We start from the raw sequence: 14,829 nt of genomic DNA, 5'->3' as shown, positions 1-14,829 counted from the left end.
TTTAATATATATATATATATACTATATATATAAAAATTATATATTATAATATATATAATATATATATTTTTATATATTATATTTAAAAAAAACAAAAAAAAAAAAAAACATACACAACACACACACACCCACACACACACAAAACACACACACCACACCACACACACACACACACACACAAATATATATTTTATATATATATATAATATATATATATATATATATATATATATATATTATATATATATACATACACAACACACCACACACCAACACCAACACAACACACCACACACACAAACCACCACCACACATATTAAAATATAAATATATAAATATTAAAATATAAATGTATATATATATAATAATATATAATATATATAAAATAATATATATATATAAATATATATATAAGAGAGAAGGGGGGGAAAAAAAGGAGAGGGATCAACACTACACACACCAACACACACACACCCCCACACACACCCACAAAAACAACAACACACACCAAACAAACACCCAAAAACCCAACCCATAATATATAATATATATATTATATAATATATAATATATATATATATATATAATAAAAAAAAAAGGGACAGGACAAATGTGGAGAAAATGGAGAAGGCCCAACCCCCGTCCCCAGAAGGCAACCCAGCTAAATTATTATATCTTATATACTATACTATAATATCTATATATATATATATTTTAGACAGAAAATAAATTAATAATTAGTAGATGTGATGTTAATATATATATTTTATATAATAAAAATATAATATATATACATATATATATAATATTATATATATATATATATATATAATATAATAATAATATATATAATTATATATATTATATATTATAAAATTTTATATATATATATATATATATATATATATATATATATATATATGGGATATAACACACCACCACACACACACATACAGGTGCCTTCAATAAGTTTGAGATTTTTTGTAAGGGCAGTATAATCATCCGACACTCTTGTAATTTTGATATGTCTCACCTATGTCTAAAAAGAAAACACACCATTTTTGTTTTTTTCCAGGTTGAAAAGAGAAGGTTTGCACGTGGAGGTTAATCGAACCCTACTAAACCACGCTGGTCACAGCTGACTTTTTTGCAGAATACAGTCGGGGCGGGAGCACTTTGGAAGCTCGATACGCTATTAAATTTTGCGTTACTCGGAAAAAGAACGCTACGCAGACTTATGAACTGTCTCAGACTGCTTATGGATTAACTTGCATGGGCAAAGCATCTGCGTTTCGTTGGCACAAAAGTTTAAGGGCGGCAGAGAGTCTGTGAAAGACGATGAGAGGTGTGGGAGGGGGGGGGGGGAGTCAGAACACCGGAGCTGGTGGGGAAAATTCGTCCTTTTATGGATGAGGACCGTCAAGTGTCAATAGAGAAAATAAGTAAACAGTTTGAAGTCAGTGTGGAAACTGTGCCCCGAAATTATTCATGGTGAACTGAAAATGCGAAAGATATGTGCAATCCGTGACGAGCAAAGAAAAGACGTGTTAGCGACAGCAGGGTCATGGTCGAGCTTATATTTCAGACCCAAGAGTACTCATGGCTCTGGTGACCTGTGATGAAAGCTGGATTTTTACTGCTGTGGCCCGGAAACCAAGAGAAAGATTTTCCAGGGGAAGCATCCGGGCTCCCCCAGACCCAAGAAGGCCAGACCGAGCAAGTCCACCCTGAAACTCATGATGATCCCCTGTTTCGACAGCTTGGGCATGATCTACAACCACCGGGTTCCCTCTGGACAGGCATTTAACAAAGTGTATTATGTGGAGGTCTTGAGGGAGTTCCGAAAGAGATGTCGCAAAATGCCAGCGCTGTTCGAATCGGGTCGGTGGCATTTCCACCAGGACAATGCACCAGTCCACAGCTCCATCCGCGTTTCCAACTATTTGACCGAGATGGGCATCAAGACAGTTCCTCACCCTCCCTACAGTCCAGACCTCGCTCCCTGTGACTTTTGGTTGTTCCCCAAGCTAAAGGACAACCTCAGAGGCAGTCGTTTTGACACCATCGGGAAATGAAAGGGCTGTGACGAGGGTCGTGGACACGTTCACACCGGAGGACTCCCAGGGGGCCTTCCAGAAGTTTTTGCGACAACAAAAACAAGTGCATTGCAGCGGGAGGGAGTACTTTGAAGGGGACTAGAGTTCCGTGTTTGTCCGAGAAAAAAGTGTCACTACAAAAAGTCTCAAAACTTATTGAAGGAACCTCTTATATATATTTTATTTTATTTTATATATTTTATATATATATTATATATATATAATATATAATATATAACAAACACACAAACACACACACACACACACACACAAAACACAACAAAACAACACACACAACCACACCACACACACAAACCCAACCCCACACACACACACACATCCATCCATGCATACATACATATATTCATACATATATATACACCCCACTTACACACCATATAATATATATATATATAATATTTTATATATATATATAATATAATCATATTTTATATATATATATGTTTTGTGTGTGTGGTGTGTGGTGTGTGTGTGTGTGTGTGTGTGTGTGTGGTATATATATATATATATATATATATATATTATATATATATATATATATAATATATATATATATATTATATAATTATATATATATATATATATATATATTTTGTGTTTGTGTGTGTGTGTGTGTGTGTTGTGTGTTGTGTGTGTGTGTGTGTGTAATTGTGTGTGTGTGTGTGTGTAATTGTATATTATGTATCTATACACATACAAACACATCCATCCCATCCATCCATCCATACATAAGTATACCCCAAAACACCACACACACACCACACACCCACACACACACACCACCACAAACACACACACAAACACACACACACAACCATACACCCCGCACACACACACACACAGATAGATGTACGGAGTTAAGGTGTAATGTGTGTTCTCATCATAAGTTTCTATTCGACAACCACTGGAGTTTTCGGTAAATTCCTGAATTTTGGATACAGATAAGTAATATTCTCTTTTTAAAAAAATAAAATTTGGGTCTACCATTTTACAAAATTAAGTTCTCATTTTCTTATCATAAATATTTATCCCGGCATCACTAGATGGCATAAGCGTAACGCATAAAACGCCCGAAGTTGCTTTTCTTCCTCGTTTCCTTCACATGTTCGGGTTCCTCCCCGCTACGTAAACATTGTGTGAGGAAAGCCGGGGCCCATTGGACATTTTTGCAAGCTTCTAAATTTCTTGTGGGGCACCAATTATACAGCTCTGACATGCTGTTTGAGGTAGGTTGATACGGAGAGGCAGGATTTCGTGAGTTTAAGTTCATACCAAAATTAGTACCTTTTGTCTTATGTAGTGGTAATGAAAAAGTTCGATGTATGATATTATGGTTAAACGAATATTTGTCTGGTGAGAAAAAGGGCTCACCGAGAGGATTCAGCATGTCTCCTGTAGTTTTGATTTGGGCGGAAGTAATGTAGGTTTATTTTCTGAGGAAGCCTTAGGTCTTTTAGGTAGCACCCCCCCCCCCCTGCCCATCCACTTGTGGCTGTGGGAATTTTAAAGGTGAACTTAAGGTGAAGGGTGTTGTCGAAGAAAAAAATGCTTTGATGTCTCCCCAATGTAAAGTAAGGTACATTTTGTTTCCTACGGCCATTTAGTACAAGGTAAATTTGGGGAAAAGCGTCCTGTGCATGACAGTCAGATTACAGTAAAAAGAAAAGTGTATGGAGTTGTTCCCTTGACAAAAACTAAGACACTCTTCATCTATGAAAAAGGTGAGCGAATGGAAAATAAGGGAGATACAAGACGAGAAGGAGAAAGATCGACCCACAATTTTCTAAGTCCCCATTGTGTTTAATGTGACGTGTAACTCATTACTACAATCTGTCAAGTAGTCCTTTATTGCTTTGTGCTTTTGAGAATGAATTCTTGTATATAGTGGATATACAGACATAGACATTAGTATCTATCACACCCTGATTTTTGAGCCCATCACTTGCCCAAATGTTAAATAAAAAGGGATTAAAAACCAAGCAATTATGACCATAGGGAATGTGTAGTTTGTGCTTTCTTAAGCTATGGGGGTCCGGGGGAATGTAGCCCCTTGCTAGGAGTATAAATTACTACTTTTTTTCCCCACAGCCTTGTATTACAAGGAAAATTTTGCTTTTGTAATGAAAAAATGAATCAAAAGACACTTCATCTTTGGTACTACCTTTTCACAAGTTGAAGATAAGGGAATTTTTATTTTCACACAGTCATCAATCTTGCAGTTATTATTCATTCTTTCAATTATCAACACTGTATAATGTACGTCTATTTATTTTCCATCATAATAATAAGTGACTCCTCTGAGATTAAGCGCCTATTACTCCAGCCATTCCTGTGAAATCAACAACCTCGCTGTGTGAACCCAAAAAACCTTCCTAACCCTGGGAGTTTCACCTCCAACCCCCATCTTATCACTGCCCTCCTCCTACTGGGTTTCTGCCCAGGACCCCCCCCTGTTGCTGTGGACTTACTCTCTGTGTGGCATTTGTCACAACCGCTCTGAGATAAAGTCCCTATTACTCCAGCCATTCCTGAAACATAGCCATATGAACCAAAACCTTCCTAACCCTGGGGCTTTGCCTATGACCCCAACCTGATCGCCATGAACTTGTTTCTGCCCATGGGCATTTGTGGCGATTTATTTTCTTCATTTCTGATTTTTTTTTTTGCTATGCGACTATTTTCATGCATTAGTAGTTTTTCTCTTTATGAAAGTGCTATTACAATTTCCTGTAAATGTATATCAAAGTGTTAAGTGATGCACCAATTTTCCCTTATCACTTGCAAAAGTAGTACCATAGATGAAAGGCATTTATTTTTGGTCATTCTGTCCTTTTAGACAAATTTACTATATACTACTTGGCTGTGGGAAATTGAAACTATAGTAGAATAAAAAATGTTGTGCAACACAACCCCCAGAATATCTTAAGTAAGGCTTTATTTGTGTGATGTTGGTAATTTTTTAGCCAAAATTCCAGTTCGCAATAAAAATGTATGATTATTTTTTTTCCCTATTGTTTTATGTTGTAAGTGAAAAGCGGGATGAAGGGGGCCCTTATGCCTCAAAACTACAGTTTCTCTGATATTTTATATCCTCTCCTTGCTATGGTAATTTTATGAAACACGTGCAGTGACCCTGTAATATTTTAGTGGATATATTTTTTCTATAATTTTTTCTTATTTGATTACAAAGTATTGCTGATTGTGGATGCGAAAATTATGAAATTGGGATTATTTCGCATTATAGAGTTTTTAAAAACTAGTCATTCTGAAAATTTAATCAATGAACAAGATTTAATTTTCATCAGCTTTAGAGATCTGCCCAAATATGATATCTGGGCATTTGTTAGTGTAGCTGAGAATTCAGTGTCGTACAAGATTGTAACAGGATCTAACAGATATTTGCCGGAATTGATAATGCATATCTCTCTCAGGTTCAACATATGCATGTTATGAACTTGAGTGTAGTGTTAGATCTAAGAAAGGAGAAGTATTTAGAATATCAAAAAGTATAATTTTCTCATGAGTCTTTATGCTTTTTCCCCTTCCCAATTTCTCTTCTTGCCATCAATTCATGTCACTGACTTTTCCCTATTCTTCTGTATTATTTTATATACTCTCTCACTTTTCCTATTTGATTGTCTTATTACATTGCCAACCTTATCATTAAGTTCTGTATATTGCAGACAGAAATTGTGGAAGCAATCTGCTATATATGGCTTGAAATGTCAACGTCGCTTTTCAGAGCGCCGAGGCCACTTGGGTGTCCCAACTGCAAAGGGGCACCCAAGGTATTTACTATTGCTAGAATGTGTGTGAAATATTATATTTTGATGACCCTTTAATTTTGTCTTACCTTCTAAATAACCATGTATTAAATGCTTTTTGAATGTGTGAATTTGAAATATTTTTGTTTAAAAATTTACACTTTTTCTGTATAAATTTTTTAACTAAAGAATTATTAATATTATGTGCAACTATAATGTAAATTTTATTATCATTTTTTCTTTCACAGGTTTACCCTGAAAAAAAAATTTATCAATTGTTTCCCAGATCTCTCAGCTAACAAATTGTGGAGGTAGCAGATTTGAATGAATTGCTGAAGAAGACTCTAACATTTCTGTGCCCCAGTGATGGCTTTTGGTGCTGGAATGCCACAGCAGCTCCAGCACAGGTAATGATATTTAATTTGTTTTATCTTTGATTTGTTTATATACATTTAATTAATTATTACCAAAAACCAAACATTTTCTATTAAACAGTTTGCCCCAGAAAAGGGTTTGTGGACATCAGTGTCTTTAGTACCTCTACCATCAATGTTAACTTAATGCTGTTGGGATGGCATGTACACACGTCATGCCCACTGAGCTTAGTTTATTGATTGTATTTACACACAGATGGCTCCACAAGTACTAAGTCATAAAGTAGTCAATCACTAGTCCCACTCATCTTACCTTTTTGCCCCTTTTCCTTGATATTAGGAAATGTTTTATTTTATATAGCTATTAGTATTTTTAATAACATTGTAAGATTACAGTGTCAATGATGATGATAACAGCATAGATATTGATAAACCCTTAGAAAAGCAAAGGGGGGTTTAGGGGAGGCCACATTAGACTGCTAATAGACTGGGCATTGTAGAGCCTCCTGTGCATATATTTTTATTACAAAGCAACATCACATAAACATTATGTTTTTACCCAGTGGTTTTAAAGGGGTTAAAGGGCTATCAAACTCAAAAAAATTAAATCATTGGTCATTGGACATTCATAACTGTGACATATATAATGGTCATCCTATTCCATGGCAAGTGTAACTTATCAGCAAATTGATGAAAAGGCCTAATTTTATAATAACTATGATTTGGAAGATTAATAATAGCCCTGTGATGTAAGTGGATGGAATATGCTTTGGGAATATGCACTTTTGTGAAAAATGTGTTTGCAGAAGCAATTGTGATTATTTTTTATTTGATATACAGTCATATTTAAACGTCTCATAACCTTGACATAACAGGATGAAAAGGATGAAGAGGGAGCTGCTCCAAAGAAAGTTCAGACAAGTTTCACTATCAAGTTGATGAATTTGATACAGCAAAGAAGGTAGCACTTATTAAGGAAGTTAAGGCCTTGCTTGAAGGCATGAACCTTTGGGCCAGGTATTAAGATATGGGCCCGTGGTTTTGGGAAAAAATCTTTTGAAACCACATTAATAATGTTTATGTTCATACTTTTGGGAATATTTTTTTGTTTTGATAAACATTTGCCTTTTATTATACGTGTTTATTTTTATGTTTACAGGCAAAGAAGTTTGTTGAAAGCTGTCCTACAGTTGTGAAAGCTGACATTCCAAAGGATGAAGCTGAAAAGCTGAAAGAAGCTCTTACAGCAGTTGGTGCTGAATGTGTAATTGAATAGAACATTCGTTTGTTCATATTTTGAAGACAAAGATCAGTCATTGGAAAATTTCCATTTTTTGTTTGTGGAATGACTCATGTAAATAGGCAGTATGATATCTGTATTGAAAGAAATGTGATTGTATGCTTTTTTTCTTAACTAATTAGCTTTCAATAAAATAGTGAAAGTTTATCATATTTATTAACCTGTTTGGACAGTGAGACAGTAAAGACTTTAAAGACCAGGATTTAGAAATAATACCTATACATTTATCTTTATTAAGAGATATTTAAGTTCAAGCCCCCCCAATCCCTTGCCCGTTGTTGTCGTGGGGGGGCTTAGGAGGCGGAGACTGGGACCCAATGATGGGGAACTCCCCAACCTTGGGACTCAGCCGTCGACTCAACTAATTTTGCATGGCTTTTTTTTTTTTTTTCTTTTTTTTTCTTCTTCTTCTTCTTCTTTCCTTTCTTCTTTCTTCTTCTTCTTTCTTCTTTCTTTTCTTTCTTCTTTCTTTTCTTTCTTCTTTTCTTCTTTTTTCACTTTTTCTTTTCTGTCCCTTCATCTTCTTCTTCTTCTCCTTTTCCCTTTTCCGTCTTCTTCTTTTCTCTTCTTTCCCTTCCCCCTCACGGGTTTCCTGTTTTTACCAGCCCTTCTCCCCAAACCCTAAAGGGTGGACGTTAAAATAAAGTGCTTACGTGGCCAGTTGAAAAAAACCCCCAAAGGGCATGGGCACGGGTTCCCCTTTATTTGTTACCCACCCATTCCTCCCCAAAGGGGCCCTGTGGGTGACTTTTTACCCCCCATAACCACTTACCCGCACTAATAAAACATTTCACTATTAGCAACTAGCTTCCCCTTATCAATAGCCCCAACATACCACCCGATTCCCTTTTTCCCCAGCCCATCCTTGCCCAGGTCGAACACCTCAATACTACCCTCATCAATCCCTCTGTACGTAACCCCAACAACTAAACCCCTTAAGGACCATTTCCATTTTTATCCCCCCCACAGCTCACTTCAACACCCTTCCCCAAAAACCTCCAACATCCAACCACCCCACCCTCCCTTTATTAATACCAAAACCAGCTTATTATTGCCCAATCTCCACCTTAACACCCCTCATCCAACCACCCCCTCTTCGCAACCGGAACGTTTTCCCCCGCCCGCATAACCCAAACTTACAAAATTCTTGGGGAAAACCTCTTGCGTCCAGCAAATGGGACCATTTTTCGTGATCCTCCCCCAAGCTCCCTACTTACAACCAAACCTTCTCTTTCCAACAATGTCCTTCCAAAAAAGATAGAAAGGAAATCCCCCCCTTCCGTCCCGAACCAAACCCCTCCCGTCTTGTCCAAACCTCCGAAAACCAAACTATAACATTCAAACAACCATGACCTAATGGGGCCCATCCTTGGGAGAACCCATCCAACCCTCCAATACCCTTGCCACCGGGAACGTATTTAATTCCCAGCAATTTGAGTCTAGGACAAAGATTGTCAAACTTGGAGGACCTACGCCCGCCCCATACTTTAAGCAAACAAGAAGGGAATGGCTCTCTCCTTCCCCCAGTAAAAGGTCATCCAAAAAACCCACAACATAGCCAAAATTTTACCTTTCCTAAAATTCCCGTCAACCTTCCCTAAATAAACGTTTCTACTAGGAAGAATCCCCTCCCCCCTTTTTCCCCCCCCCTCCTCCAACCCCCAAGGCCAAAACGTTCTCACCCCCAAAAATTGCCGTTTCCACAGCCAATCCCCAATCATGGTGCCCCTGCTGGCCATCCCCGATTACCTCCCTGACATCACGCACCAATGGCCAACTGTGGCTGGGCCCCATAAAAATTTTTAAAATGGGTTCCCAATTACATTTAGTTGAGAGAACTCACATCAACCTCCAATACAACCCGGCCCTTCGACGGCCCTTAAATCTTATCCATATCTGCTCATTCTAAAATTCCCCCCTAACCCACGCCCCTAAAACCTAAACCCCCCTCCTACCCCCTACCCACCTTCCCCCTCAAACCCTTTTCCCCCTAAACCGACCTCCAACCCCCAAATTTTTATCACCACTACAAACCCCACCAACCCCCTTCCCTTCCCTCCACTAACCCTCCAACAGAACAAACGTTCCACCCACCCTCTTCCCCACCACAAGCCCATCCCTCCATCCTTTTTCTCTCCTATGCTTTGAGACACCATTCCTCTTCCCTTCCCCCCTCACAAGACCTTTTCCCCAAATACCCCACCAAACCCCCCTTAGAAAAAACTAATTGAAAAAACTTTCAAGTTCTTAATCTGCACTCAATCCCCCAAATTTCACTCCCTCCTCCACAACCCAAGTAAATGCCTGATATCCATCCTCCTCCCAACGATTCCCTCCCACCCACCTTTTTCCTCCCTTACCCCCCTCCCAAACACCTACCCATCCCCCAAAAACCCCAACCCCCCCACATTAACACTTTCCACCCCCTCATCCCTTCATTCCCTCCCTGATCCCATTGTCCTTATCTAACTCCCACCATCCCTTCCCTATCCCGTAACAACATCGAATCCTTTAAAGTCACAATTTCCCTTCCACAACCTTTCTCCTATTACCCTCCATACAACAACTCCCACAACCTCTCCCATTTAGACCTTTGGTCCTTCCCCCCCTCCTCTTCCCCCTAAAATCTCCAACGTCAATTATAAAAAACTATTGGATATGCGGTTTGTCCGCCCCCCCGGGGACCTTGAACCTTTCCTCTTTTTAAACCCTTAAATGGCCTTTTCAGATTTCCAATCCTCCAATACAATCCCCAATTATCTTTTTTTGTCTCTTCCCCACATTCCCTTTATGTCTCGTCCATACTTACCTCTGCTTTTTTTCCACCTATCCTCCCTTCACCGACCTCCCAACCTAACAGACATCCCTTACAGAATCCCCACTTTCTGTTTCAACAAACCTATTCTCTTTCCTCATACATACCCCTCCATCTTAATCTAACCCCTTACCAAACCCCACTCTACCCTTTCACTTCCACCAATCTCTTTTGCCCCAGCTTAAAAAATTTTATTCATAACTCACCCCCTTCCCTAACATTAAACTAAAAGTGCTACATGACCTTGATGTCTAGCACTTATCTTGCTTTTCTTTAAACCATTAAACCTGAGTTTCAAGTTCATGCACAATCTACCCTGGTAACCTCACGGGCAAATCAATCCTGCCCAGCCACCACTCCTCCCTTGATACATGTACTGGAACTGTTGCCATTTCCCCGGCTGATTGCCCAGTATACGATTAAGATTGGGCAGACTGTGACGACGACCTACTTAGCTGCCTTGCTAACTACGATGCAGTATCAGTATAGTGCTATACTATTCCCCCAGAGGCCGCCGTAAATCTCACATCATTATTGCCAAGATTACCTTTTGCAGACATGACCTTCCCATAAGGTCTATATAGGAGGAGAATCCTGCCTTGTCTGACCATATCAACCCCCACCCCATCAATATCAGAAATGTTGGTCATGACCGTTCAAACTGCCCACCACGACCACGTACATGTGCCAATTGCAGTGGCTCCCATAATGTATCTATAACCTTGCCTACATGTGTGAGTCTGAGGTAGCAGTTCTCAGATACAAACTTGGCTTCACTCTACGAGAGATCAGTCAAGAAGCAAACCGACTAGGCTTTCAGTCACTTCCCTACTCTAATACCATCCTTCACTTCCACTCCTATCCCCTCTTACCAAAGTGATCTCTAAAGTCTTCCTCAGCATCACCTCCCCCTTACTCCTCAATTTCCCACCTCTATTTCCCCATCTCCAGTCAAATCCTTTTTCCTTTTGATTCAGATCTCAATCTAAACTGCCCCTATTTACTCCCCCCTTACCCATGGCACCAGATAATCCAAACGTTTTCACCCCATCTTTTCCTACCCCAATCCCATCCCCCACCACATCCACGACCCCTTAAATTCTATCTTCAATTCACCTCCTCGTAAAAAATCTTTTTGATGCTTTTGAAACTTCCTAAGCATACCCAAAGAAAGTTCCCTCTCTCATACATTCAAAGTGACTGCCAAAAAAAATTTTCCCCCTCTTCATATTCCCCCCACCCTTTTCCTCCCACTCCCTCCCAAATCCCTATCCTCTCCACCCACAACCAAAAAACCCCCTTCCTTACTATCCCTCCACCCCTCCTGGATACACACGTGAAACCCTTATGTCACAAAGTCCCTTTCCCCCCAAACCCACCTTCCCTGATGAACTTTTCCCGATACAACACCTTCCCCTCCTTCCCCAGATCCCCCTCCCATGAACCCCCCTGATAATACAGCTTCACCTCCTTTTCCCCTGATACCTTACCTCAAACCCCTGGATCTCCCTCTTCCTTTCATAAAAATCCATCTCTACCCTTATCATCCGTTGATTGATCCACATGCGCCACTACGTGAACTTCATTTTCCGTTCTCCACCAAACCTGACCTTTCGCCACCTCCTATTTTTATATCCCTCCGCCAAGAAACCTTTCCCCAAAACACCCATACCAATCCCCCTTGCTTGGTTAGATTTGCGAGTTCTGCTCCCCGGGCCCGGTCTTTCACTTATGGCCCGGCGCACCAATACCCAATTACATTTTGTATCATTCCCTTCCTCTCTATATTCCTCCTCTATACTTTCCATCCATAAAAACCTATGCGCCTAACCTCCAACAAGCCCAACTAACCCTTGCACGCTATCCGCATTTTCCTGCCCTGGATCACAAATTTAAACTTCAGCCTATTTGTCCCCTTCCCCTCCTATTGAAACCTTACTTTCCCCACTCCACACCATTTTTCCTGATAGTTGAAGACTTTAACTGTCCGCTAACCAAACCCCTTCTTAGTACTCCCTAAGTCGTTTCCTTAGAGCATTTTCCCTCTCCCCAAAAATTTCCTTATCCTATTTAATTCAAACCTCCCACCTACTTCGACATGTATCCAACCCTTCCATTCATCCTTGATTTTTCTCTTTTGCACTCCTACCCTTCTTTCTTAGACTTCCATTGGTCAATTCTAGACCACTTTCACTCTAGCAATCACTTCCCTATCCTCCTTTCCTCTTACTTCCTATGTCTCCACTTCGTATCCCCCTCGCTGGTGCTTTGACAGAGCTGGGCTGGCATACCTTTACCCCCTCTTTCTTCTCTCGATCTCCCCCCAAACATCCTTCTCTTCCACTTCAGTACTGCTTCTCTACTTCACAAACCAATGTCCCCAAATGCAGCTTATACAGCCATCCCTCGCACCTCCCGATCTTTTCACTTTCCCTGGTGTTCCATGGTGGAACCTAGAATGTACTAAAATGCTTCGGTTGAAGCGCGCAGCTTGGAATAGCTATCGATACAAGAGAGGCACCTCCAGTCAGTTAACTACACTTTATATTTAAAAAGGGCAGTCCAACTTCGCCATACAATCCGTAAACTCGATGACAAACATCTGGCAAAATAATGGCATCCTCCATAACATCTCTACCACCCGTTTCTGCAGTCTGGCGGCGGATCCATAAACTATCAAAAAAACGTTCTCCTCATTTTTGTCCCCGTCCTCGTCCTCCATATCCATAATAGCGATACCCATGAAGGCCTAGACGGTATACATCACCGTACGTTACGACACCTTCTACCTACTTCTTGCTTTCCTCCTATCAATATTCAATAACATATGGACACCGGAACTTTGCTCCCCATTGGGGTAAAGCCCATGTACTAACCTTTTTAAAAACCAAACAAATCTGGTACCCCTTCCACAAGACTACCGTCCCATAGCCCTCACAAGCTGCTTTTGCAAATTACTAGAAAGGATTGTTAACATCCGGCCCAAATGTGGTACCTCAACCACAACCTTATCTCTCCAAATCAGTTTGGAATTCGTCTTGCATACTTCGAAACAAAAATTCCATATTTACCCTAAATCCTCTCCACACCTTGTTATGGCTTCCATATATATTCTTCCGCTCTGCCTTCCTTCTCGCTCAACTTGACACAATCCACCATTGCGGTCACCGTTATCCCTAGGTGCCTTTCGATCCTTTCCAGTTGAGAGCCTATACACTGAATCAGGCTACCATCCCTTTCTCTACGTTCCGCTCTTTTTGTCTTTAAAAGCTATGCTCGTTTCCATCAATTTTCTCTCCAAGAAAACTGTCCCTCAACCCCTTTTCTTTCATATTTTCCCTCCTCCTCTCCAACGTTTCCTACCCCTTTCCATGTTCATATGGACACTCTGCTTTCCCCATTTACACCATTCCTCGTCTCCGATTCCTCCCTCTTTCTGCCCAAACTTTCCCTTCCTTTCTAATACCTTCCTCCTATAATTGCCATTTTTTTTTCCCCTGACCCACTCAAATCAAACATCACATTCTATCCTCCTCAAACTTTCTTGCACATATCTCTAGTCATTTCCCCTACGTACCCATGCCCTATACAGACGGCCCCAATCCACCTCGGGTACTGGATTTCGCTGTAGTCTTTTTCACACTAACAACTTTCCCCTTCCTCCTGAATCCGCATCCTTACAACAGAACTTTACGCTATTCCCTTTTCACTTTGCAACGCATGTCTTCCATCTCCTCCTCAGCCTTTACCGCCTTCACTGACTCACGCAATTCAATATCACTCATACAATCCATAGACCTTATCAACCCTAAAGTCCGTAAAATACAGAATCAGTTTTTTTTAATCTGTCCACACGACAGAAAACAGTTAAATTTTGCTGGATGCCCAAGTCATTTCGGGATCCCCGGCAATGAAAAAGAAAAAATGCCTTGGCACGATCCGCTGCCTTGTCAAACCAGCAACCCAGTTTTTCACACAACCCAACCCCTTCTACTACCCTCACTTAAAAACTTTCCTTTATAACCGTTGGCAATCTTTCTGGTTAGGTCTAACCACCAAATAAATTACAAGCCGGGAAAACCTGCATCTCTACACCAGACAGACGGGGAAAGCCGCCGTTTACGAATAGGTCCCCGCCTCACACCTACTATCCATGCGCCAAACCCTTTGCTCCTATGTATGTACCTCTGTCTTCCACATCCTACTATCCTGCCTCACGTACTGAAGCCCATACCCTGCTTCCTTACTTGTCCTCTGATCCCCCTGTCGGGCACCTCACGGAATCTCCTATCCCTTTCAGTTGACAAATTTTCCTTCCTCAGATGCATAAATATCCTCCATTTGATCTGATTCCTTTTTCCTAAACCCTTCCCCTTTCTTAATCCCCACCTCCCCTTTTTTTTCTACCCTTTTTTATTTTTTTAAATTGCCCCCCCCTTTTTCCGTTGCCTTGATCTCA

General features: G+C 40.3%; 1 pseudogene; it reads left to right on the top strand.

Moving 5' to 3' along the window:
- The first annotated feature begins 2,964 nt into the window (after positions 1-2,964).
- On the top strand, positions 2,965-7,664 carry LOC119570882 (annotated as a pseudogene).
- The last annotated feature ends 7,165 nt before the right edge of the window (positions 7,665-14,829 follow it).

Source organism: Penaeus monodon, unplaced genomic scaffold (assembly GCF_015228065.2).
Source record: "Penaeus monodon isolate SGIC_2016 unplaced genomic scaffold, NSTDA_Pmon_1 PmonScaffold_426, whole genome shotgun sequence".
NCBI classification, from domain to species: domain Eukaryota; kingdom Metazoa; phylum Arthropoda; class Malacostraca; order Decapoda; family Penaeidae; genus Penaeus; species Penaeus monodon.
The sequence above is the reverse complement of the archived record's forward strand: the minus strand, read 5'-3'. Positions and strand labels throughout refer to the sequence as shown.